Source organism: Mesoplodon densirostris, chromosome 6, assembly GCF_025265405.1.
Source record: "Mesoplodon densirostris isolate mMesDen1 chromosome 6, mMesDen1 primary haplotype, whole genome shotgun sequence".
NCBI lineage: Eukaryota > Metazoa > Chordata > Mammalia > Artiodactyla > Ziphiidae > Mesoplodon > Mesoplodon densirostris.
Window position 1 is genome coordinate 10,766,659 of NC_082666.1, and position 25,080 is coordinate 10,791,738.

Genomic DNA, 25,080 nt, shown 5'->3' on the forward strand with positions numbered 1-25,080 from the left:
CTTCTTATATAGTCCTATGACAACAAAGACTAAATTCCAATTGGAAGAGAGGTTAATATTTAGATACCTCGTAGACATGGTACTAGTTTGTACGATAAATTGTTACAGAAGCCCGGTTGTGACTCTAGCCCTAGCCTTGCCTTCTTTTCATGTTTATCATCCATGTCTGAAATATTCTTGGTTGCTAAGAGCTAGCTGAGTCATGGGTTGAGTACTAGCTAGCTGTGTGGTCATGATGTCATAGCATGAGCCATTAAAGGAAATGGTAAGTGCTAGGAATTTAGTCTTAAGGAAGGAAGTGAAGGAAATATGTATCACATCTAATGCTTCAGTGTATCACAGTCTGCTCCTGGATTGTTTTTCTACGTTCAGACACCCTTTGCTCTTTCCCTTCCAGAAATTTTCTTGTTTTTAATCATCACGAATCAAAAGGAGACTGAATTTTTGTATGAGATAGTGGTTTGCCACAGATCTGAGTAATGGTCACTGTGAAACCCACCCTATGTTTGTTTGAAGGTGTTGGGTTGGCCAAAAATTTCGTTCGGTTTTTCTGTAAGATGGTTCTAGTAGCGCTTAGTTGTCTTTAACCTCATTCGAAACGATTTTGTTAGCTTATGTTGTGACAGCTGTCGTATCAGCGTGCATTTAAAAAAACAGCTTATCGGGCCTCCCTGGTGGCGCAGTGGTTGAGAGTCCGCCTGCCGATGCAGGGGATACGGGTTCGTGCCCCGATCTGGGAGGATCCCATGTGCCGCGGAGCGGCTGGGCCCGTGAGCCATGGCCTCTGGGCCTGCGCGTCCGGAGCCTGTGCTCCGCAACGGGAGAGGCCACAGCAGTGAGAGGCCCGCATACCGCAAAAAGAAAAAAACAAATAAACAAACAAACAAAAAAAAACAGCTTATCAAAATTGGTGAATTTTTATGTAGCCATTTTAATATTGAAGATGGAAGAAAAAAGCAACATTTTCAGCATATTATGCTTTATTATTTCAAGAAAGGTAAAAATGCAGCTGAAACACAAAAAAAGATTTGTGCAGTGTGTGGAGAAGGTGCTGTGACTGATCGAATGTGTTAGAAGTGGTTTGCGCAGTTTTATGCTGGAGATTTCTCGCTGGACGATGCTCCACGGTCGGGTAGACCAATTGAAGTTGATATCGATCAAATTGAGACATTAATTGAGAACAATCAACGTTATACCTCGCGGGAGATAGCCGACATACTCAAAATATCCAAATCGAGCATTGAAAATCATTTGCACCAGCTTGGTTATGTCAGTCTCTTTGATGTTTGGGTTCCACATAAGTTAAGCAAAAAAAACCCTTTTTGACCATATTTGCACATGCAATTCTCTACTTAAACATAAGAAAAACATTCCATTTTTAAAACCAATTGTGACGGGTGATGAAAAGCAGATAGTGTACAATAATGTGGAACAGAAGAGATTGTGGGGCAAGCGAAATGAACCACCAACCACACCAAAGGCTGGTCTTCATCCAAAGAAGGTGATGTTGTGTATATGGTGGGATTGGAAGGGAGTCCTCTACTATGAGCTCCTTCTGGAAAACCAAACGATGAATTCCAACAAGTACTGCTCCCATTGAGACCAACTGAAAGCAGCACCCAACGAAGAGCATCTGGAATTAGTCAACAGAAAACACATAATCTTCCATCAGGATAACGCAAGACCGCATGTTTCTTTGATGACCAGGCAAAAACTGTTACAGCTGGCTGGGAAGTTCTGATTCATCCGCCATATTCACCAGACATTGTACCTTCAGATTTCCATTTATTTTGGTCTTTACAAAATTCTCTCTCTCTTTTTTTTAATTTTTAAATTTGTTGTTTTTAAAAATATTTATTTATTTATTTGGTTGCGCTGGGTCTTAGTTGCGGCAGGCGGGCTCATTAGTTGTGGCTTGCCAGCTCCTTAGTTGAGGCGTGCGAGCTCTTCGTTGCAGCATGCATGTGGGATCTAGTTCCCTGACCAGGGATTGAACCCGGGCCCCTCCATTGGGAGTGCAGAGACTTAACCACTGCGCCACCAGGGAAATCCCACAAAATTCTCTTAATGGAAAAAATTTCAATTCCATGGAAGACTGTAAAAGGCACCTGGAACAGTTCTTTGCTCAAAAAGATAAAAAAAGTTTTGGGAAGATGGAATTACAAAGTTGCCTGAAAAATGGCAGAAGGTAGTGGAATAAAACGGTGAATACATTGTTCAATAAAGTTCTTGGTGAAAATGAAAAATGTGTCTTTTATTTTTATTTAAAAACTGAAGGAACTTTTTGGCCAACCCAGTATTTTGTTTCCATAATGGCTTGAAATCCATTAAGGTCTTGTAGTTTAGCATCTCTCTTTGCTTGAATCAAACGGAGCTGAGGGTGTACTTTCTTTCACATTCTTATGAACTATGTTAGTTCAGCTTCGAAGGATGGCACGGCAGTTTCTCCAAATCATTGGGTCCATTCTCAAAGTTTCTGAACTCAGATCCCTACCATTTTTTAAATGAGATGGCCTCTAGCCATGGTTATCTCAGTTAATAGCTTATCAGCTCCAAGAGGGCAGCTTCTGTATCTATTTTGTTCATCATTCAACCTGGGTCTAGCACTGTGCTTGATAAATATTTGAATACCCTCTTGCAAATGGAAATTGCTGTCATTTAGCCTCCAGTATAGATATGTTTTTTGGACCACCACTGGTAACAAAGACTTGAAGTGACTTTGTTAAAAATCGCCTAGCTAGATAGTGGCAGAGCTAAAATTTCATGTCATATCTAATCCAGCCAGTTTCTGGGATTATGAACCTACCTTTTCAGATTTTACACTGTACCACATTGTCTCCCCATATGTTGTTCTGCTGTTTGCTTTGGAAAATCTCTTGCCTTTCATACTCTGAAAAGATTCTGTGGCATGTTCAACATTTTTCAGTTATTTGGCATCATCATTAAGAAACACCTACTTTTTCTAGTTTCTGCTAGATTACTTTCAACTTTAAAATGAGTCTACAGATGTAGTACAGATTTTGCCTAGGAATTCCTTCTATGGCTTTGGTTTTATTTTATTAAAAAAAATTTTTTTGGAGTATAGTTGATTTACAATGTTGTGTTAGTTTCAAGTGTATGGCTTTGATTTTAAAAGACATGAATTTTCTTTCCCATACCTGCAGGAGGCTATTTTAATTTCTTAGTCATAGGCAGTATTAGAATTTTCATGTTCTGTTTTAATCACCAAGAAGAATTAGTAGAAAGCTTATTCCAAAAAAGTCTCCAGGAAATATTATTTCTTAATTTAAGAAAATGATTCTTATATACGTAATAACATTAAATTAGTATCAGTATTAAATACACTTCATGATATTAAAATCTGATGTTCCACCTCACTTTTCAAATGATAATTCTCCTATATTCATTCAATTAGTTCATCTAATATTTCTGTTTCTAAGACTTTGTGAGATTCTTTGTGCAGTGTTGACAGCTTTCATCTTCATGTTTGTTTTAATTAAAATTTAAACACAGAATGGCCTGTGCTATAAAGCAGCGTGGAACTCTTCTGTTTCCATTCTCTGTGTTTGGGAAGAGTCTCAGACAGTGAATTGAACCTCAAGCCCTTACTGAGTTTTCACAGAATTGACATTTCCAGGGTGTTTTCCAATGTGCCAGGAGCAGTTCAAGATCTTTTATATATATGATCCTTGAACCTTAAAACAACTGTCAGGAAGGCATTAATATTCGTGGTTTGTACGTGAGAAGTCTGAGACAAAGAGAGGAAGTGACTTATTCAGGATCACATAGTAAATAAGTGGCAGAGCCAGGATTCCAACCCATGTCCACTTGACCCTAAGACCCTTTCTTGCGCCTAGCAGGCATAGGATGGGTTGAGAATGCATCCAAATTGAAGGACCTCATATTCATGTTTATCATGTCTGATTATTTGATGGTAGATTTGGAGGTTAAGACATGTAGTCATAACACTAAATGCCATTCTGGAACATTTAAATTACTCTGGCCACTGCTACCTGTCTGCCGCTACCGTCTTAATATTCTTCATAACCTTTATTACAGACCAAGGAAAAAAATGAAGCCTTTGTTTTCAAAATGCTTTTTTAGACATCTCTCAAGTATCATAGTGCTAGCTACCTTGTCTTGTCATTGTATTTTTTGCTTAGAGATCACTTTCTTTCATGTCTAGCTGGATGTGCAGTTGAAAACAGGTGTTCTGGATATAAATATGCTCTAGATCAATACTGTCCAATAGAACTTCCTGCAGTTGGAAATGTCCAGTTTCTGCATTGTCCAGTATAATAGCCACTAGTTATGTGGGGCTGCTGAGTGCTTGAAATGTAGCTAGTGCAACTGTGGAACCAAATTTTAAATTTTATTTAATTTTGACTAAATTCAAATAAAAATAGCCATGTGTGATTATGCACAGTTTGAGGTAGTAATTGATTCTTGTGTTTGATGAGTAATGATAGAATTTGAGGAAATCCAATAATTAGTAGTTTAAAAGTTGCTGATTGGTTTTCCAGCAACATAAACTTTGGCATGTGTTTATCCAAATAGAACCAAATAGAATAGAACAGTTCATATTTCCAGAGCACTTTTTGATTATTCATGATCTCATTTGATGAGTATTTCAGGTATGATATCATTTGGGACTTGTGTTTGCTAATGGATCACAGAAGAGCAAAACCATTTACACCTTTCTTGTGCAGGGGCTACTCCTGTTGAAATGGACACCATTCTGGCCCCTTGATGCTCAGGTTGAGGCTTGAGGGCCTGGACAGGAACCCATGAACTGTTTTCCACTGCTCATTGAGATTGGAGAATTATCCCTCTCCCCTCACCTAGAATGTCCATTAATTTCATTTTTTATATCTAAAGAGAGGGAAGTAGAGACAGTTTCTAAATTTAGCCAGGGAGCTATAATAATTTGATACCCAACAAAAGAAAATTTAGTTTTCCTTTCTAATATTTCAAAATAAATCCTCAGGGCTTTGATTTTAGTTCTTTGTTTTGGAAAATACAACCCAGAACTCAGAAATGTTCTGTGTAAGATGAGTTTTTAAATTGATATGTGTCTTCTGAAGAAACTTTTGATGGAATTAAATAGTCGATTTCATATGATATTTTGAAGAAAAATTCATTTCCCTGGAGTCTTGATAGATTTGGTTTCGTTTTGATTGTCTGGCCTTATGAAATAATTTGTAAAATATATTAATTTTATTATGTGTTACTAAGTAGCATATTTTTCTCTGTCATTTTAGTTGTAAAATGCTCCTCTCCTTTCTGTCAGAGCTCACAACTAATCGACTCTGGGTGCTTTTGATTTTCTGACTATGCCAAGGCATTGAATGAAGTTCGCTGTAGTGAGAAAAGAGAGCACATGGGACTCGTGACTTTATATACTCCAACAATAGAGCTTTTATGACATTGGAGGTGGTTAAAAACGCTAGAAGTAACTCTTAAACATGGCATCGCTGTGTTGCCTTTTTTTTTTTTTTTTGTATTCTTAGAGCTGCCAGGAGTGCATCGGGCCTGTAATTTCCTGTTCTCTGAATCCCCCATCTTTCTGCAGCTCCAAGCTTTGTGTCCCACAGCCTGTGACTCTGTGCTAACAAATCGCTATTGTCCAGTGGGGCGAATGGTGGCTGGAACTAAAGAATTGCTGTCTGGTTTCTATTCAAATCCAGGTAGTGAGATATATGAATGGACTTTTCGAATCGTCATGTGAATAACGTCTGCTCGGCATGAAGGCTCAGAGCCACACTAGGAAAGATTAACTCCTGGGCTGACCACTAACATCTTTTGTAGTAGGAGGTAGAAACATTCCCAAGTATCATTTTATTCACACTTAAATTTTCCATTTCATCTTCCAAAAGTAGAGTTAGCCATTCAACTATTTGACTACTTTTCTCTTAAGTTTAGTGTTTCTGTTGATAATATGGAAGTTTGGGAAGATGCTAAGTTGTTTTTCTCTTAGAACACTATTTTTTTTCTGTCAAAAGTTTTCTACCTTACATTTATAATGGCATAAAGTTATCTTTATAGCATACATGCAAGAATGAGAGAGAGGGAGCTGCTTTTTCTAAGAAACCAACCCTTTAAAATGCTTTCCAACCATTGAAGGGAAAAATCTCCTTTTTTTCAGAGCATTCTACTTATTTGCATTTTTCCCCCCAAAGCACAAATTTATACAGAGAAAATAGAAACAACTTCAAATGCGATGTATTAACCAACCAAACAAGCCTCCTTCAAATTAGGAACCAACTTAAGCATTTGTAAGTATAGCAGAATCAGGATTTTAAAAATTAGATTTGGAAGCTTGACTATAATTCATAATTTCATTATCCTTGGAATACTGTTATATTATCTTTCTCCTGTATACCTGAAAAAATGTCCACAGGCTTAAAGGGCCATGCTTTTTACATTCCTTCCATATTGCAGGTACTGTGGAACGGGAGAGCCTTTTATGTTTCTTTTTGTCTTAAACTCAGACAGCTTTGTAAGCAGTAGTGTGTAGATTACAAGAGTTAGACAAAAGCAGGCGCGACTGAGAAGAGTTGAGGGGGGGAGAGCTTGGGGCACTTCCTGTCACTCAACACATTCCAGATCACTAAAAAATTTCCACACCCTCTGCATTCCCTCTTGCCCACCCCAGATCCCAGTATTTTCTGATTACATATGTTGTGGTATTTATCACACTCCTCGCTATCACTGGGCTCTGGCAAGACTGCTTCAGAGGAGATGCATTCCTTTAGATTGCACAAAGCATAGCTGGGAAAATGGCTGGCAGTTTCAGAATCTAGTCACGATCGCACGCATGAGCACCTCACACATCCATGCCCCTTTCCCCCCTCTCCCGCCCCTGCAGCTGGCTGACCTGTCTCACCCACTGCTGGCCTATCGAACGGCCAGGACTGTCTGGTTTTGGCTCATGCCTTTGTCCATGTCTGGCTTAGTTCCTCTCTGTCTACGCTTGCCTCTACCCCCACTGCCCCAGGCAGCACAAGTGTTTGGCTACACAAAACTACAGATAGAAAAAAGGTGGTAAAAACTTCAAACTTTGCTAGATTCTCCAACAGTTTATTCTTTTGTTTATTCACTTTCTCTCTTCTTTAATACTTCGTTTTAAGAAAGCAAATACAAAATTAATTATCTAAAGGCAAAGAATGCAAAGCAACCTTTGTGTTCCTTATAATAACTGACTTCATAACTCTCTCCAGCTGCGTTATGGGGTGTGTATAAAAAGCTTCTGTTCTGAGAACAAAGGAGCACGTGCAGAAATGAGACTAAAAAATCCACTGACAGTATTTCACCACACAAATTACTTAAAAGATTTTAGTCAAGCCTCTCAACAGATTCAATGTTAAAATGGTTTTTAGTTAAAAAAAAAAAAATTGAAAGTGCTTACCCAGTAAAAGAACCGAAGTAGTCCTGAACTGTTACGTAAGACTTTTTACAGTTGGATCTTTGTCAAAAGGGGGTGGGGGTGATGGGAGAAAGCAGCAACAACAATCAAAAAAGTTCGAGCTGCTGTGGCTTAGAGGACAACTTCTCTGTTTCCAGATAGGATTCTTGCTGTAGAAATGGAACTCCCAGCCAGCACAGCATCCTGTCCCGGTAGAGAAATGAGTTTGTCAGTAAAAAAAAATTAGATACTGGAACCCAGACTAGATGAGGTATTGAACCGCGCCAGATTTCCTTGCAGCCCTGTCTGCTCAGCTCGCATTGAACTATATATGACCCAGATGATGGACAGAAGCACATTCAGTCATGTGCACACTGGAAGAAAGCGGATTTGCTGGTCCCTGGCAGTGCAGGGGTTTGTCTTCTGATTGGGCTGTGCCCTGATCAGTGAAATGTGAAGCCCTCACCATTCAGAGGCCGTAATTCAGGACTGGCAGTTTGAGTGTCTGGCTGCCTCTAGTCACTGAGAGAGACTTTGAAGGTGTTGCTTTTGTTTGGTGGCATTACCCACTCAGAGGTTACTTACACCTATGTACTAGTATTAGGAACAATGCTAGCCTTCCTGAAATGCAAGAAGGAAGCCGACTTTGCCTGAATTCTGTCATCTTATTGTTGATGAACTTTGCTCTAACTTAACCCAATTATTTGAGAATTTCTGTGATCTCAACCAAGGCCCATGTCCAGACCACACCCTGGCCGTGATTTTATGGGTATGATAAGGTAAAAATAAAGGTAGCATTTGACCTTGAAGCTTCCTAGATGATACAAATTGCTCTTAATGAAAATTGGATGGATGGACAGCAGAGAAGTTAAGTTTTGGATTCTGGAGTCTTTGAATGTGCTAGGAAGAAGCTTTATCTCTTATCGCCTTTGTGAAGCTGTCACTCTTATCCTAGTCCTTAGTCACATAGGGGACTGCTGGGGGGAAGCTACCAACGTATAGGATCCCATTGAACTGTGACATAGCCTTTATGCAAGATAGCCACAGTCTACTCTCTCTAGTCTGTCTGAACTAGGGTCCTTGGGATTATTTCCTGTCTTTCTGGGCCACTAGGAAATGAGGCCATTATTTGGACTGTTGGTTGTGACATTTTTGTTTAGTATATGAAAGTTGCTTTGTTTAATGCAAATTAACACTATTTTTTTAAAATTTGAAGCAATAAAGGAATCAGCTTATATAATCCTAAACTGGTGTTTAGACATATAAATACTTTGGTTTATTTTCTGCCTCTCTTACACTTGTGGAAATATATCCATGGTCAGTGTATAGCGTCTGTCTGTTTTGCTGTAAATTCTGGGTTTGGATGTTTAAGTATTTGTAATTTCTTAGATGTTACACAGCATCCTATATATGGGGACTGCCCAGGAATTTTTCTCTTGTCTTAACCTGGAGAGGCTGGGTTGATATGCTATGGGATATAACAATGATCAAAGTCAGAAAAGAAGGGATGCACACCCTCTCTTTCTGTAAACTACAGAACAATCATTCCTTTTTTTCTTTAAGTTGTGGTAAAATATACGTAAAGTAAAATTTACCATTTTAATGTCTGTAGTCTGTAGCATTAGGTACACTCACATTGTTGTATAATCATCCCCACCACCTATCTCCAGAATATTTTTATTTCCCCAAACTGAAACTCTGTACCTAACATTAACTTCTTATTCCTTCCTCTCCCAGCCCCTGGCAACCACCATTCTTTCTGTCTCTATGAATTTGACTATTCAAGATACCTCATAAAAGTAGAATCATACAGTACTTGTCTTTTTGTGACTGGGTTACTTCACTTAGCTTAATGTCCTCTAGGATCATTCATGTTGTAGCATGTGTCAGAATTTCCTTCCTTTTTAAGGTTGAATAATATTCTGTTCCATTGTACGTATAGACCGCATTTTGTTTATCCTTTCATCTGTCGATGGACACTTAGTTGCTCCCACCTTTTGGCTATTAAGACAATCATTCTTGACCATTCTTCTTGTAATCTTGTGAGGGCTTCTTTACAGAGCTGTTCTGACCCATCTTAAAAGCTATTCCATTTTATCAGTTGGAAGGGTTTTGGTATGCCTTTTAACTTTAGAGGCTAACTAGGCCCTAATATCAGATTTGCTAGAGAAGGGCAGATTCTTTTCAGCCTTCTTGGATGAGGCTTAAAACATAATTCCTCTCTATTTATTTTTTATGGGTTTATCTTTTCCTATTACACTGTGAGCTCTTCCTGGGCAGGGACTGTAGTAAATTCCTTTTGAATTGTGCCTGTGCCTCTTGTTTAGGAAGTAGACATCAATAAAAATTAGTTGGAAAAAATGTGAATTAATGAATAATAATAGAATTATAGCTAATTTTATTGGATTTTTATTATAGGCAAGACACTGTGACAGATGTTTTATATGCATTATTTAACTTCCAAAACAGCTCTGAGATAAGTGTTGCTATCTTCATTTAATAGATAACTTGTTCAGGACCTCATAGCATGTAAAAGATACAACTGAGATTTGAACCCTTGTCTCTTTTGGCTCCAGAGCCATTATGCAAACTCCGTAGTGAGGTGATGATCAGTGGGTTTGGAAGCAGGAGATTAAGGCTAAGCATTGATTCCAAATCAGATATTCTTTCATTAGGCATCAGGAGCTATAGCCCTGTGATAGAGATGGTTCATGAGTGGATACTCAGAGGAAAGCTTTGCACATTATAGATCTTTAGCTGAACAACCCCTTGTTGAACTCAGTTCACACATATTCCTGTGTATGTAAATTCTCTTTCTTAGGTTATTTTGAAAGTGCAGTTAAATGAATGCACTAGAACGAATGAATCGATGTTCCTCATACATACATGAATGATACTGTTCTGGGTGCTACGGTGAGTCAAGAATAAACCAGAACAGGTTCTTATGGATCTTGCATGCTAGTGAGGAGACAGAAAAACAAGTTTACAAAGTAATATAAAGTAAAACAGGAAACCATGCTATGAGCAAAATAAAATAGGGTAATGTGATGTTGGACAATGCCTTGGGGGTAGATTTGGATGAGGGACTCCTTAAATGAGGAAATACCCAGGAATGCTTCTCTGAGGAAGTAAAATATACAAGCTGAGAGCCAAACGATGACAAGAAGAATCCTGGAGGATAAAGAGCTAAAAGAAGTGTGATCTGAGCAATGAGAACGAGATATAAGAGCTCTAAGACAGGATTGAGTTTGGTGTGTTTGAGGAGCAGAAAGAGTAGCATGGCTAAAGTGGAGTGAATGCAGGTAGGAGATAATGTTGGAGAGGTAGGATGGCATCCTATCATGTAGGGCCTTGTGAGCTGTGATAAGAAATTTGGATTTTTCCCAAAGGTAGGAGATTGGAAGGTTTTAAGCAGAAGAGTCCTCCTGACACTACCTTTTTTTAAAAAATTAAATTTAATTAATTAATTAATTTATTTTGGGCTGCTCTGGGAGGCATGTAGGATCTTAGTTCCCGTGCCCCCTGCAGTGGAAGCACAGAGTCCTAACCACTGGACTGCTAGTGAATTCCCCTGACACTACCTTTAACTGGAGTCCTTCCCGAGATGGAGACTTTGCCAAGGCTTTCACATGTTAGTGGCCAGCTCTAGGTGTCCTAGCAGAATGATACTTCTTTTACAAGAATGCTGGGGCAACCATTGGTTTCATTGCTCTTTCCACATCAAAGAGGGCTCGTTCAACAGGAGTCTTGTTGTTTTCACAACATCACTGTTGTGTGGATAGGGTTTTATATGCTGGTTTTCTGTATTAATTTAGGCTAAAATTCAGTTCTTAATTAGACCTGATCTTTCTGTGTCAGTAATTTTGAAGGACATGTTCTTGGCAGTTGATAATGGCTGTTTCATTTACATGATATACTTAAGGGCATACTGATGGGAATCTGAAATTGACAAGTAAAGAGGAACTTTCCCAGTATTCTTTTTATTTTTTGGCTTTGTCGGGTCTTAGTTGCGGCATGCAGGATATTTGTTGAGGTGCGTGGGCTCTTCACTGTGGTGTGTGGGCTTCCTTCTATTTTCTCTCTCTAGTTGAGGCCTGCCGGCTCAGTTGTGGCACGCGGGCTTAGCTGCCCTGTGGCATGTGGGATCTTAGTTCCCCAACCAGGGATTGAACCCGTGTCCCCTGTGTTGGAAGGTGGATTCTTTACCACTGGACCACCAGGGAAGTCCGTTTGCCAGTATTCTTTTTATTTTTTTTAAGATTATTTATGTATGTATGTATGTATGGCTGCGTCAGGTCTTAGTTGTGGCATTCAGGATCTTTGTTGAGGCATGCAAGATCTTCCATTGCAGTGTGCAGGCTCTTCTTTATGGTGCGCGGGCTTCTCTCTAGTTGTGGTGTGCAGGTTTTCTCTTCTCTAGATGTGGCACGCAGGCTCCAGGGTGCATGGGTTCTGTAGTTTGCGGCATGCAGGCTTTCTAGTTGAGGCGCACGAGCTCATTAGTTGCGGCCTGCAGGCTTAGTTGCCCCGCGGCATGTGGGATCTTAGTTCCCTGACCAGGGATCGAACCCACGCGCCCTGCATTGTAAGGCGGATTCTTTACCACTGGACCACCAGGAAAGTCCCCCCTTCCCAGTATTCTTAAATAAGGTTGTATTCAGGTATTCTGACTCTAGTAGGGTTAATTGCTAACATTTATCCCATATTATTTAATTTTTTCAAATACTGTGAAAAATACCGAACATAACATTACACACCTGATAGTTTCATTTTATAGATCAGTTGCATTCAAATTGTTTTGACCATTATCCTCTGTAAGAAAGATATTTTATATTGTAATCCATTATACACGTATTTGTATATATATCTATGTATCAATATCTATATCTGAAACCATACTTTCATGGTATAGTACTTGTTCTTATTACATGTAGTCATCTGCTTTTTTTTTTTACTTAAAAATATTATTTACAAGCCACTAAATTGATTTTAAAACCCACTGAAGGGACAATCTGAACTTTGAAAAAACGTTATAGGGGAGAAATCTGAGGCTCAGAGAGGTTATGACTTGTCATTTGTCACATAGCAAGGAAGTAGCAGAGCTGGGACTTAAACCATTGCTAATGATTCCAGAGTCCTTCCTTGTTACCACATTGTATAGCTTTTCTAGTGATTATAACCTTCAGTGAAACTGAACAAAAATGAAAACACCAAAAATGACCTTTAATAATGATTATATAAAATATAAATTTTCAAAGCGGAGGCTATAGGGTGGGACAGAAATATTCTTCCTATGATTATGTCCTCTGCCTTTTTCAAAGAGCTGTTGGCCACTTGGTGTTGTCTTCCATATGTTGGACAGCATGCAGTTTATATTACTCATTAGTTGTACTGGGAACCAGCAGATTCCCAAAGCACTTGTATCTCGTTACTCAGCCTACCCCTGGGCTAATCTTGGCTTCTTAAAATAATAGCTGTGTGATACCTAGCTTATGAGAGTGAGAATGTGGCCTCTCAAAAGCGAGCTGTTGCAGTGTAACTTGGAGTCAGTGCTCAGATACAAGACAGGAAATATATCTAGCGTCTGAGTCCAGCCCTGCCGTTTTCTGACCTGGTTACGGTACTGGTTGAGTTAATTTTGCTGAAAGGAGAAATCATGTCCTCCTCTCCCGCTGGAGGATAAGGCTGTATCAAAGGGAAAGGGTAGGGAATTAATGCCTTTTGTTTACTATGAGCCAGACATGTGCTGTACTCTAGGCCAGGGGTCCCTAACCCTCGGTCCACGGCCTGTTAGGAACCAGGCCGCACAGCAGGAGGTCAGTGGCGGGCGAGCGAGCAAAGCTTCATCTGCCGCTGCCCATCACTCCCCATCGGTCGCATTACCGCATGAACCATTTCCATACCCACACCCCCACCCCGGTCCGTGGAAAAATTGTCTTCCAGGAAACTGGTCCCTGGTGCCAAAAAGGTTGGGGACTGCTGCTCTACACCACCCCTTTTAATCTAATTTAATTTAATTTATTTTTTGGCTGTGTTGGGTCTTTGTTGCTGCATGCAGGCTTTTCTTCAGTTACAGCAGCAGGGGCCACTGTTCGTTGCAGTGCGCGGGCCTCTCATTGCAGTGGCTTCTCTTGTTGTGGAGCATGGGCTCTAGGCGTGTGGGCTTCAGTAGTTGTGGCACATGGGCTTCAGTAGGTGTGGTGCTCGAACTCTGGAGCACAGGCTCAGTAGTTGTGGCACATGGGCTTCAGTAGTTGTGGTGCTCGGGCTCTAGAGTGCAGGCCCGGTAGTTGTGGTGCATGGGCTTAGTTGCTCCACGACATGTGGGATCTTCCTGGACCAGGGCTCAAACCCGTGTACCCTGCATTGGCAGGCAGACTCTTAACCACTGCGCCACCAGGGAAGCCCTCTAGGCCCTTTTGACATAGGTTTTAGTTTAATTCTCACGACAGTTCCGTGAGGGGAAAGTTATTATCCCTATTGTTTTCATTTATTATTTTTATTTCTTAAAATTAAGATACAGAACAATCAGGACACAGAACAGTTACAGTGCCCCAAAAAACTATTTTGTGTATTATCCTTATTTTACAGAAAAGAAACAGTGAGGCTCAGAGAGAAGAAATGATTCTTTTTTTTTTTTTTTTTTTTTTTTTTTGGTACGCGGGCCTCTCACTGTTGTGGCCTGTCCCGTTGTGGAGCACAGGCTCCGGACGCGCAGGCTCAGCGGCCATGGCTCACGGGCCCAGCCGCTCCGCGGCATGTGGGATCTTCCCGGACCGGGCACGAACCCGCATCTCCTACATCGGCAGGCGGACGCTCAACCACTGCGCCACCAGGGAAGCCCAAGAAATGATTCTTAAACAATCAAAAAGTCAGGTAGTGGCTGAGGTTGGGACAGAAGCTACACTATACCTACCTTTAAAAATCGTACCTTCGGGGCTTCCCTGGTGGCTCAGTGGTTGAGAATCTGCCTGCTAATGCAAGGGACACGGGTTCGAGCCCTGGTCTGGGAGGATCCCACATGCCACGGAGCAACTAGGCCCGTGAGCCACAACTACTGAGCCTGCGCGTCTGGAGCCTGTGCTCCGCAGCAAGAGAGGCCGCGATGGTGAGAGGCTCGCGCACCACGATGAAGAGTGGCGCCCGCTTGCCACAACTAGAGAAAGCCCTCACACAGAAACGAAGACCCAACACAGCAAAAATAAATTAATTAATTAGTAAAAACTCCTACCCCCAACATTAAAAAGAAATATCGTACCTTCACCGTAGAACTCACTTGGAGCTCTAAGTTGATGAGACTGTGCAGAAGGGGACATTCCTAGGCTTTAAGAATAAAGGGTTATGTCATAGGATGGAAGCCTTTGAAAACCCAACACTGTGGGAATAGAGCTGCTTTCTTATTCCTGTGTAGTGTGGGGTTTGTCTAGGATACCTCCAACACTTTCTTTTTGTTTTTTTTTTGGCCGTGTTGGGTCTTCGTTGCTGTGCGTGGGCTTTCTCTAGTTGCGGTGAGTGGGGGCTCCTCTTCGTGGCAGTGCGCAGGCTTCCCATTGAGGTGGCTTCTCTTGTTGCAGAGCACGGGCTCTAGGTGTGTGGGCTTCAGTAATTACAGCACTTGGGCTCAGTAGTTGCAGCACGCGGGCTCAGTAGTTGTGTCTCAAGGGCTCTAGAGCACAGGCTTAGTAGCCGTGGCACATGGGCTTAGTTGCTCCGCGGCACGTGGGATCCTCCTGGTGCAGGGATTGAACCCATGTCTCCTGCATTGGCAGGTGGATTCTCAGCCACTGCACCACAGGGGAAGTCCCACCTCCAACACTTTTTTTTTTTTTTTTTTTTTTTTTGCGGTACGCAGGTCTCTCACTGTTGTGGCCTCTCCCGTTGCGGAGCACAGGCTCCGGATGCGCAGACTCAGCGGCCATGGCTCACGGGCCCAGCCGCTCCGCGGCATGTGGGATCTTCCCGGACTGGGGCACGAACCTGTGTCCCCTGCATCGGCAGGCGGACTCTCAACCACTGCGCCACCAGGGAAGCCCCAACACTTTTTTAGTCAGTATAGATTCATGTTTTTAGTCTTTATGCAGTTGCTTTTCAGTGAAAAACTGGAGTTTAATCTTCTGCTAGTTTCCTTTATTAACCTGCTGGGTTTTGTTTTTGTTTTTCCTTTTTTTCTTCCCCCATGACTTGGACATAGGTTTTTTTTCTCTTGGGCTTGAACTGGGTTGGCTCTCCAAAGCTTCTGGACCTCGTTTCTGGGGTAGGCAAAAATAGTCAGGTGCCCCAGTGTCTGCTAGGGAAAAGGGTAAAATCACGTGGGTAGGATTGGGTCGAAGGCGTGGCTCATAAAACATTACTCCTGTGGCTGCCAAGAAAATGCTCATTTTTTTGTGAAGAGACTGGTCCAGTGTTAGTCGTTCGATTATATAATTAAAGCAGGGATTTTGGATAATTTCTTTAGATATATGATAAAGTCTAGTTTTCCTCCCCCATTTTGTCTTCTCATGGATCACATCAAGGGTAAAGATGGGACTTTGCAAAACTGTTATGCAAAACTGTTACTCTGAATTCTTATAACATCCTTACTAAGTTGGCATTGTCATTTCCTCCTTTATACAAATGAGGAAAACTGAGGTACAGAGAGGTTAAGTAGTAGCTTCTTCAAGATTCCTAAGACAGAGCCAGTAATCTAACTCAGGTTTTTTGTGGGGTTTTGTTTTGTTTTGTTTTTGGTGTGTATGGATTTTGTTTTTGTTTTTGTTTTGGTGTGGCTTCAAAGTTGTCTCTTTATCAGATTTTTTTTATTATTAAATGGCTTGAGTTTTTTTTTTTTTTTTTTTTTTTCTTTTTGCGGTATGTGGGCCTCTCACTGTTGTGGCCTCTCCCGTTGTGGAGCACAGGCTCCGGATGCGCAGGCCCAGCGGCCATGGCTCACGGGCCCAGCCGCTCCGCGGCATATGGGATCCTCCCAGACCGGGGCACGAACCCGTATCCCCTGCATCGGCAGGCGGACTCTTAACCACTGCGCCACCAGGGAGGCCCAAAGTTGTCTCTTTGTATTACCTATTTGCTATCTTCACTAACACACTTCCAGTGCCTCTCAAGGGCATTGCCAGTGTTCAGAGAATGGTGGTGGTGATTATACCCCTTTTTTCCCTTTAAATTATCAAATCATTCTTGAACATTTTAACTTTAAAAAGAGATTCAGTTCAGAGTTGTGTTATGGTGACTTCAATATCATTTAAAAACTCACGGCATCAAAATCTTCAGGAGCTGATTGAAACATTGAGGGACCTAGGGCTGTTGAGATTTGGAATATCCACTGATCCAGAGCCACATGGTTACTGGGCAGAAGGTGATAGGGCAGAAAGGTACTTGGCTATGGGCTGAGCCCACGTCGGGTCAGACTGTATCACAGGAAGAAGCCAGAGCTCAATTCCAGGTCACAGAGGGCTGAACCTAGGCAGGTACCAGCACTCCCGAGGGATATGGTTCAGAGGCAGGCCATTGATGGCCAGCGTTTTAGCCTGACTTACCATTTGTAATTACTACTAGGCCTCTCCAAGCAGGTCTATTAACCTTTATTATTTTTTTAAAAACATTTATTTATTTATTTGGCTGCCCTGGGTCTTAGTTGCGGCATGTAGGATCTAGTTCCCTGACCAGGGATTGGACCCAGGCCCCCTGCATTGGGAGCGCAGTCTTAGCCACTGGACCACCAGGGAAGTCCCTGTTAACCTTTTAAATGTATAGAGAGGTCATGTTCAGGAGATACCTGCCACTGGAATTACACACTTTCTAGAAGTTTACATGGTCACCATTCCCATTAGAGTCATAAGTGCCCACTGACAAAACATGGCAGGGATTAATTTACTTAAGCAGTTTTAAGGGAGCCTTTTTTAACTTTAAAAATTGTGAATATATGTTTTTCTTCTTTGTAAAAATTGTTACCGCCCTTTTTTCTCCAGGCTTCTAAAGGCATTAGCTATTAATACTTGAAAAGTTAGAAAATTAATATTTTTTCTTTCATATGTATTTTATTTAACTAATAAACTTTATTTTTGGAGCAGCTTTAGTTTCACCCCCAAATTGAGTGGAAAGTACAGAGAGTTCCAGTATACTCCCTGTTCCCAATGTGCATGACCCCTGACCAACTATCAACATCCAGTACCAGAGTGATGCATTTGTTACAGTTGATAAACCTACACTGACACATCATTGTCACTCCAAATCCATAGTATTTATTTATTTATTTGTTTACTTACTTACTTACTTACTAACTTATTTATAAAATGACCATTGCTGGTTTCAGCCACTGCTCTTTTAAAAAATATATTTATTTATTTATTCATGCATGCATGCATGCATGCATGCATGTATGTAGCGCCAGGGAGTCTGTTGCAGCGCGCAGGATCTCCGTTGCAGCCTTCAGACTCTTGGTTGCGGCATGTGGACTTCTTAGTTGTAGCATGTGGACTCTCAATTGCGGCATGCACGTGGGATCTAGTTCCCCGACCAGGGATCTAACCCAGGCCCTCTGCATTGGGAGTGCAGAGTCTTACCCACTGGACCACCCGGGAAGTCCTCATAGTTTAGTTTAGATTTCACTCTTGGTGTTGTATGTTCTGTGGATTTTGACAAATAGATAATGATGTGTATTACCCTTGCAGTATGTTACAGAACAGCTTCACTGCCCTAAAAGTTCTCTGTGCTCTGCCTATTCATACCTCTCTCCCTCCTTCCTAACCACTGGCAACTACTGATCTTTTTGCTGTCTCCATAGTTTTGCCTTTTCCAGATGTTACACAGTTGGAATCATATAGTATGTGGCCTTTTTAGATTGGCTTCTTTCACTTAGTAATATGCATTTAAGTTTCCTCCATGTCTTTTCATAGCTTGATAGCTCATTTCTTTTTAGCACTGAATAATAATTCCTTTGTCTGGATGTACCACAGTTTATCCACTCACCGACCAAAGGGCATCTAAGCCACTTCCAAGTTTTGGCAGTTATGAATAAAGCTGCTATATATAAATATATAAACATCTGTATGTAAGTTTTTGTGTGGACATAAGTTTTCAGTTCATTTGGGTAAACACCAAGGGTGGTTACTGGATCATATGGTATGAGTATGTTTACTTTGTATGCAACTGCCAAACTGTCTTCCAAGATAGCATTTCTACCAGCAAGGAGTGAGAATTCCGGTTGCTCTACATCATCCTCCCCAGCATATGATATTATCTCTCTCTCTCTCTCTCTCTCTTTTTTTTTTTGGTGTGGGAGTCATTCTAACAGGTGTGTAGTGATATCTTGTCATATTAACTTGCACTCCCCTAATGACAGATGATGTTGAACATCTTATGCTTGATTGCCATCTCTGTATCTTCTTTGGTCAGGTGTCTAGTAAGGTTTCTCACCTATTTTTTAATTTGGTGGTTCATTTTCTTATTGTTGAGGGTTTTTTCTTATTGTGGAGTTTTAAGAGTTTCTTTTATAATTTTGGATAGCAGTTCCTTATCAGATGTCTTTTACCAATATTTTCTCGTAGTCTGGTCATCTCATTCTAATGACATTGTCTTTAGCAGACCAGAAATTTTTCATTTTAATGAAGTCTAGCTTACTAATTATTTCTTCCATGGGTCATGCTTTTGGTGTTGTACCCAACAATTCATTGCCATGCACAAGGTCATCTAGGTTTTCTTCGGTGTTATCTTCTAGGAGTCTCATAGTTTTGTGTTTTTCATTTAGGTCTGTGATCCATTTTGAGTTAATTTTTGTTAAGGGTGTAAGGTCTGTGTGTAGATTGATTTTTTTTTTTTTTACACATAGATATCCAGTTGTTCCAGCACCATTTCTTGAAGGCTAACTTTGCTACATTTTATTGCCTTTACTCCTTTGTCAAAGATCATTTGGTTGGATTTATTTGGGTCCATTTCTAGGCTCTCGGTTCTGTTCCATTAATCTATTTGTTATTTCCCCAATACCACGCTGTCTTGATTACTGTGACTTTGTAATAATTCTTGAAGTCAGATAGTGTCAGTTCTTCAGCTTTGTTCTTCTATTTCAATATTGTATTGGCCATTCTGGGTCTTTTGCCTCTCCATATAAACTTTAGAATCAGTTTGTTGATATCTACAAAATAAATTGCTGGGATTTTGATTGGGATTGCATTGAATCTGTAAATCAAGGTGGGAGGAACTGGTATCTGGTGATATTGACTCTTCCTATCTATGAATATGTAATATCTCTCTAGTACTTTTTTGACATTTTTTTCATGAGGATTTTGTAGTTTTCCTCATAAAGATCTTGTACATATTTTGTTAGTTTTATACCTAAGTATTTCATTTTGGGGAGGTTGTGCTATTGTAAATGGTAATGTATTTTTAATTTCAAATTCCACTTGTTCATTACTGGTATATAGGAAGGTGACTGACTTTTATTAACCTTGTATCCTGAAACCTTATTATCACTGCTTATTAGTTCCAGGAGTTTTTTGTTGATTCTTTAGGATTTTCTACATAGACGATCTTGTCATCTGTGAACAAAGACAGATTTATTTCTTCCTTCCCAATCTGTATACCTTTTATTTCCTTTTTGCTGTCTTATCACAATAGCTGGGACTTCCAGTGTGTTGTTGAAAAGCAGTAGTGAGAGGGGCATCCTTGCATTGTTCCTGATCTTAGCAGGAAAGCTTTGAGTTTCTTATCATTAAGTTTCGTGTTAGCTGTAGGTTTTTTGCAGGTGTTATCACATTAAGGAAGTTCCCATCTATTCCTAGTTTCCTGAGTATTTTTATTGGGAATGGGTGTTGGATTTTGTCAAATGCTTTTTTCTGCATCTATTGATATGATCAAGTGTTTTTTTTCTTTAGCATGTTGATATGATGGATTATATTAATAATTTTCAAATGACAAACAAGCCTTGCATACCTGGAATAAATCCCATTTGGTTATGATGTATAATTCTGTTTACATTGTTGGATTCCATTTGCTAGTATTTTGTTGAGGATTTTAAAATCTGTATTAATGAGAGAAATTGGTTTGTAATTTTCTTACAAGGTCTTGGAATGCTGGCCTCACATAATGAGTTAAGAAATATTCCTTCTGCTTCTGTATTCTGGAACAGATTATAGAAAATTGGTATAATTTTGTTCTTACGTGTTCCGTAGAATTCACCAGTGAACCCATCTGGGCCTGGTGCTTTCTGTTTGGGAAGATAATTAATTATTGATTTAATTTCTTTAATAATAAGCCTATTTAGATTATTTCTTCTTGTGTGAGTTTTGGGAGATTATGTCTTTCCAGGAATTGGTCCATTTCATCTAGGTTATCAAATTTGCGGGCATAAAGTTGTTCATAGTAGTATTTCTTTATTCTAATGTCTGTGTGATCTGTACTGATGTCACTTCTTTCATTTCTGATTTTGGTAATTTGTGTCTTCTCCCTTGTTTTCTTAGCCTGGCTAGAGGCTTATGGATTTTATTTATATTTTCAAAGAACCAGCTTTTGGTTTTGTTGATTTTCTCTATTGATTTCTTATTTTCGATTTCATTGATTTTTTTTTCTCTAGTTCTTATTATTTCTTTTCTTCTGCTTGCCTTGGGTTTAATTTGCTCTTCATATTCTAGTTTCCTAAGGTGGAAGCTTAGATTATTGATTTTAGATCTTTTCTAATATTCAATTTTCAACTCTAATATTGAATTCAAATTCAACTCTAAAACATTCAGTGCTATTAATTTTTCTTTAAGCACTGTGTTTGATGCATCCTACAAATTTTGATAAGTTGTATTTCATTTGATAATTTGTATTTTCATTTTTAAAATATTTGAAGATATTTTTAAAATTTCTCTTCAGATTTCTTCTTTGACCCATGTGTTTAGAATTGTATTGTTTAATCTCCAAATATTTTAAGTAATTTTCCAGCTATCTTGCTGTTATTGATTTCTAGTTTAATTCCATTGTGATCTGAGAGCAGACATTCACTATATGATTTCTATTCTTTTAAGTTTGTTAAGGTGTGTTTTACGATCCAGAATGTGGTCTATCTTGGCGGACGTTCCACATGAGCTTGAGAAGAATGTGTAATATGCTGTTGTTGGATGAAGTAGTCTGTAAATATCAATTATATTCTGTTGATTTTTAGTTCAGTTTAGTTCAGCTATGTCCTTACTGATTTTATGGCTGTGGATCTGTCCATATCTGATAGATGGGTGTTAAAGTGTCCAACTATAATAATAGATTCAAATCTATTTCTTTTTGTGGTTCTGCCAGTTTTTACCTCATATTTTTTCATAAGCTAAAAATTTATAAATTAGTGTTTACTATATTATTATGATGATTTAAATTATACATACACATACTTTTGATATATGTCACAATAAAAATAAAAATTGGACACACATAAATAAAAATTTAAAAATGAAACAGTATGAATAAGTATTCAACCACATTTTGGGTCAGAGAATTGTAAATTTAAATAAAGAGTTTACCTCATATTTTGATGCTGTGTTGTTAGGTGCATACACATTAAGGGTTGTTATGTTATCTTTGGAATACTGATGCCTTTATCATTATGTTATCCCTGATAACTTACCTCACTCTGAAATCTGCTTTGTCTGAAATTAATATACCCATTCTTACTTTTTTTTTTAGCCTATTAACTTGTTTTTAAAGTTTTTAAATTTTATTGTGGAAATATCCAAATATATGCAGATGTAAAGAGAATGGTATAAAGAGCCCTGATGTACTCATCAGTCAGTTCCAAAAATTATAACTTTTTTGAAGTATTTAAAAAACTTTTCCCCAAATACTATTACAAAAATTTCAAACACCAGAGAAGTTAAAGACTGTAGAGTGAATACTCATATGCCCACCTCCTGTATTCTCCCATTAATGTTTCACTCTGCTTTAATCCATATCTGTCCATCCATCTGTCCCTCTACCCATCTGTCAATTCATTTACTTTTTAAAAAATAAATATAGGTTACATACAATATTATGTTAGTTTCAGGTGTTCTACATAATGATTTGACATTTGTATACATTGTGAAATGATCCTCATGGTAAGTCTAGTAACCATCTGTTCCTGTACAACTTTCAATATTATTGACTGTACTCCTTATGATGTATATTACAACCCCATGACTTATATAACTGGAGGTTTGTACCTCTGAATCCCCTTCACCAATATCATCCACTCCACCAATATCATCCACTCCACCACCCCCCTCTTTTGGCAACCACCTATTTGTTCTTTGTGTCTGTGAGTCTGTTTCATTTTGTTTTGTTTATTAGATTCCAAATGTGAGATTGCGTGGTATTTGTCTCCATCTGACTTATTTTACTTAGTATAATATCCTTTAGATTCATCCATGTTGTCACAAATGGCAGGATTTCATTTTTTTAGTGACCAAATAATATTTCATTTTATATACATAACCACATCTTTTTACCCACTCGTCTATTGATGGACACTTAGGTCGCTTCCATATCTTCCTATTGTAAATAATGCTGCAATGAAGATTGGTATGTATGTATGTATATTCAAATTAGTGTTTTTGTTTTCTTTGGGTAAATACCCAGAAGTGAAATTGTTGGATCTTATGGCAGATCTATTTTTAACTTTTTGAGGAATTTCTATACTGTTTTCTATAGTGGCTGCACCAGTTTACAGTCCCACCAACAGTGCACAAGATTTACCTTTTCTCCATATCTTCACCAAGACTTACTTGTTGTCTTCTTGATTAAAAATAAAAGGGTGGAGAAAGATATATCATGGTAACACCAATCAAAAGAAAGCAGGGCAGGGGTGTCCTTAAAACACATCAAACATCAAAACACTTTTGTGTTTTGATGACATACCTGCTTTCTTTTGATTGATGTTACCATGATATATCTTTCTCCATCCCTTTACTTTTAATCTATATGTGTGTTTCCAATAGACGACATGTAGTTGGGTCTTGTTTTTGGATCCACTCTGACAATCTCTGTCTTTCAATTAGTGTATTTAAACCAGTGATGTTTAAGGTGATAATTGATATAGTTGGATTAATATCTACCATATTTGTTAGTGTTTTCTATTTATTGCCCTTGTTATTTGTCCTTGATTTTGTCTTCCACATTTTTTTCTGCCTCTTGTAGTTTTAAGTGAACATTTTATATGATTCTGTTTTCTTTCTTTTCTGAGTATGTCAATTGTACTTCTTTTTTAACTTTTTTTTTAGTGGTGCTCTGGAGTTTGCAATATACGTTTACAACTAATCCAAGTCAGCTTTCAAATAACACTATACTATTTCACAAGTAGTATGCATACCTTATAATAACAAAATATTCCTAATTCCTACCTCCCATCCCTTATATCATGTTGTCATTCATTTCATTTACACGTAAGTATATACAGTAGAATACATGCTATTACGTTTTTTTGTTTTTTTTTTTTTTTTTGCGGTACGCGGGCCTCTCACTGTTGTGGCCTCTCCCGTTGCGGAGCACAGGCTCCGGACGCACAGGCTCAGCAGCCATGGCTCACGGGCCTAGCCGCTCTGCAGCATGTGGGATCTTCCTGGACCGGGAAATGAACCCGTGTCTGCTGCATTGGCAGGCGGACTCTCAACCACTGTGCCACCAGGGAAGCCCGCTATTATTATTTTAAACTGTTACTTGTTAGAACTAAGAATAAGAAAAATAAGTTTTAATTTTACTTTTACTTATTCTCTAGTGCTCTTCCTTCTTATTATGTAGATCTGAGTTTCTGACTTTATTAACATTTTCCTTCCCTCTGAAGAACTGCTTTTAACATTTCTTGCTAGGCAGGTGTACTGGCAATGAATTCTCTCCAATTTTTTTTTTTTTTTCCTTTTTTTTTTTTTTTGCTGTACGCGGGCCTCTCACTGCTGTGGCCTCTCCCGTTGCGGAGCACAGGCTCCGGACACACAGGCTCCGCGGCCATGGCTCGCGGGCCCAGCCGCTCCGCGGCATGTGGGATCTTCCGGGATCGGGGCACGAACCCGTGTCCCCTGCATCGGCAGGCGGACTCTCAACCACTGCGCCACCAGGGAAGCCCATCTCCAATTTTGTTTGTCTGAGAAATTCTTTATTTATCTTTCTCTTTTGAAGGATAATTTCACAGGATACAGAATTCTAGGTTGGTGGGTTTATTTCTCTCATCACCCTAAACATTTTTCTCTATTCCCTTCTTGCTTGCATCGTTTTGAGGTTAACTTGGATGTAATTATTATCTTTACTCCTCTATAGGTAAGATGTTTTTTCCCTCTGGCTTCTTTCAAGATTTTTTTCTTTTAAGTTATAAGTCACCCTTTTTTTATTTTTATACTTTATTTTATTTTATTTTATTTATTTTTTTATTTTATTTTGCTGCTCTGGGTCTTAGTTGTGGCATGTGGGATCTTCGCTGTGGCGTGCGGGCTCTTAGTTGCGGCATGTGGACTTGTTAGTTGCGACATGTGGACTCCTAGTTGTGGCATGTGGACTCCTAGTTGCAGTATGTGAACTCTTAGTTGCAGCATGCATGCAGGATCTAGTTCCCTGACCAGGGATCGAACCCAGGCTCCCTGGAGTCTTACCCACTGGACCACCAGGGAAGTCCAAGATTTGATTTTTTTCTTTTAACCTTTGATTTTCTGAAGTTTGAATATGATGTCTAGGTGTAGTGGGGGGTTTTTGGC

General features: G+C 39.4%; 1 protein-coding gene and 1 long non-coding RNA gene across 5 annotated transcripts in view; one reads left to right on the forward strand and one right to left on the reverse strand.

The window, feature by feature from the left end:
- The window catches only part of LOC132491788 (uncharacterized), a 37,900-nt gene extending 30,205 nt beyond the window's left edge, over nucleotides 1–7,695 (reverse strand). For all 3 annotated transcript variants that reach the window (XR_009532756.1, XR_009532754.1, XR_009532755.1), the window contains exon 1: nucleotides 7,409–7,695. This is a non-coding gene — a long non-coding RNA (uncharacterized LOC132491788). The remainder of the gene's footprint in view (nucleotides 1–7,408) is intronic.
- Nucleotides 1–25,080, forward strand: part of NR6A1 (nuclear receptor subfamily 6 group A member 1) — a 210,273-nt gene that overhangs the window by 86,148 nt on the left and 99,045 nt on the right. The window lies entirely within an intron of this gene.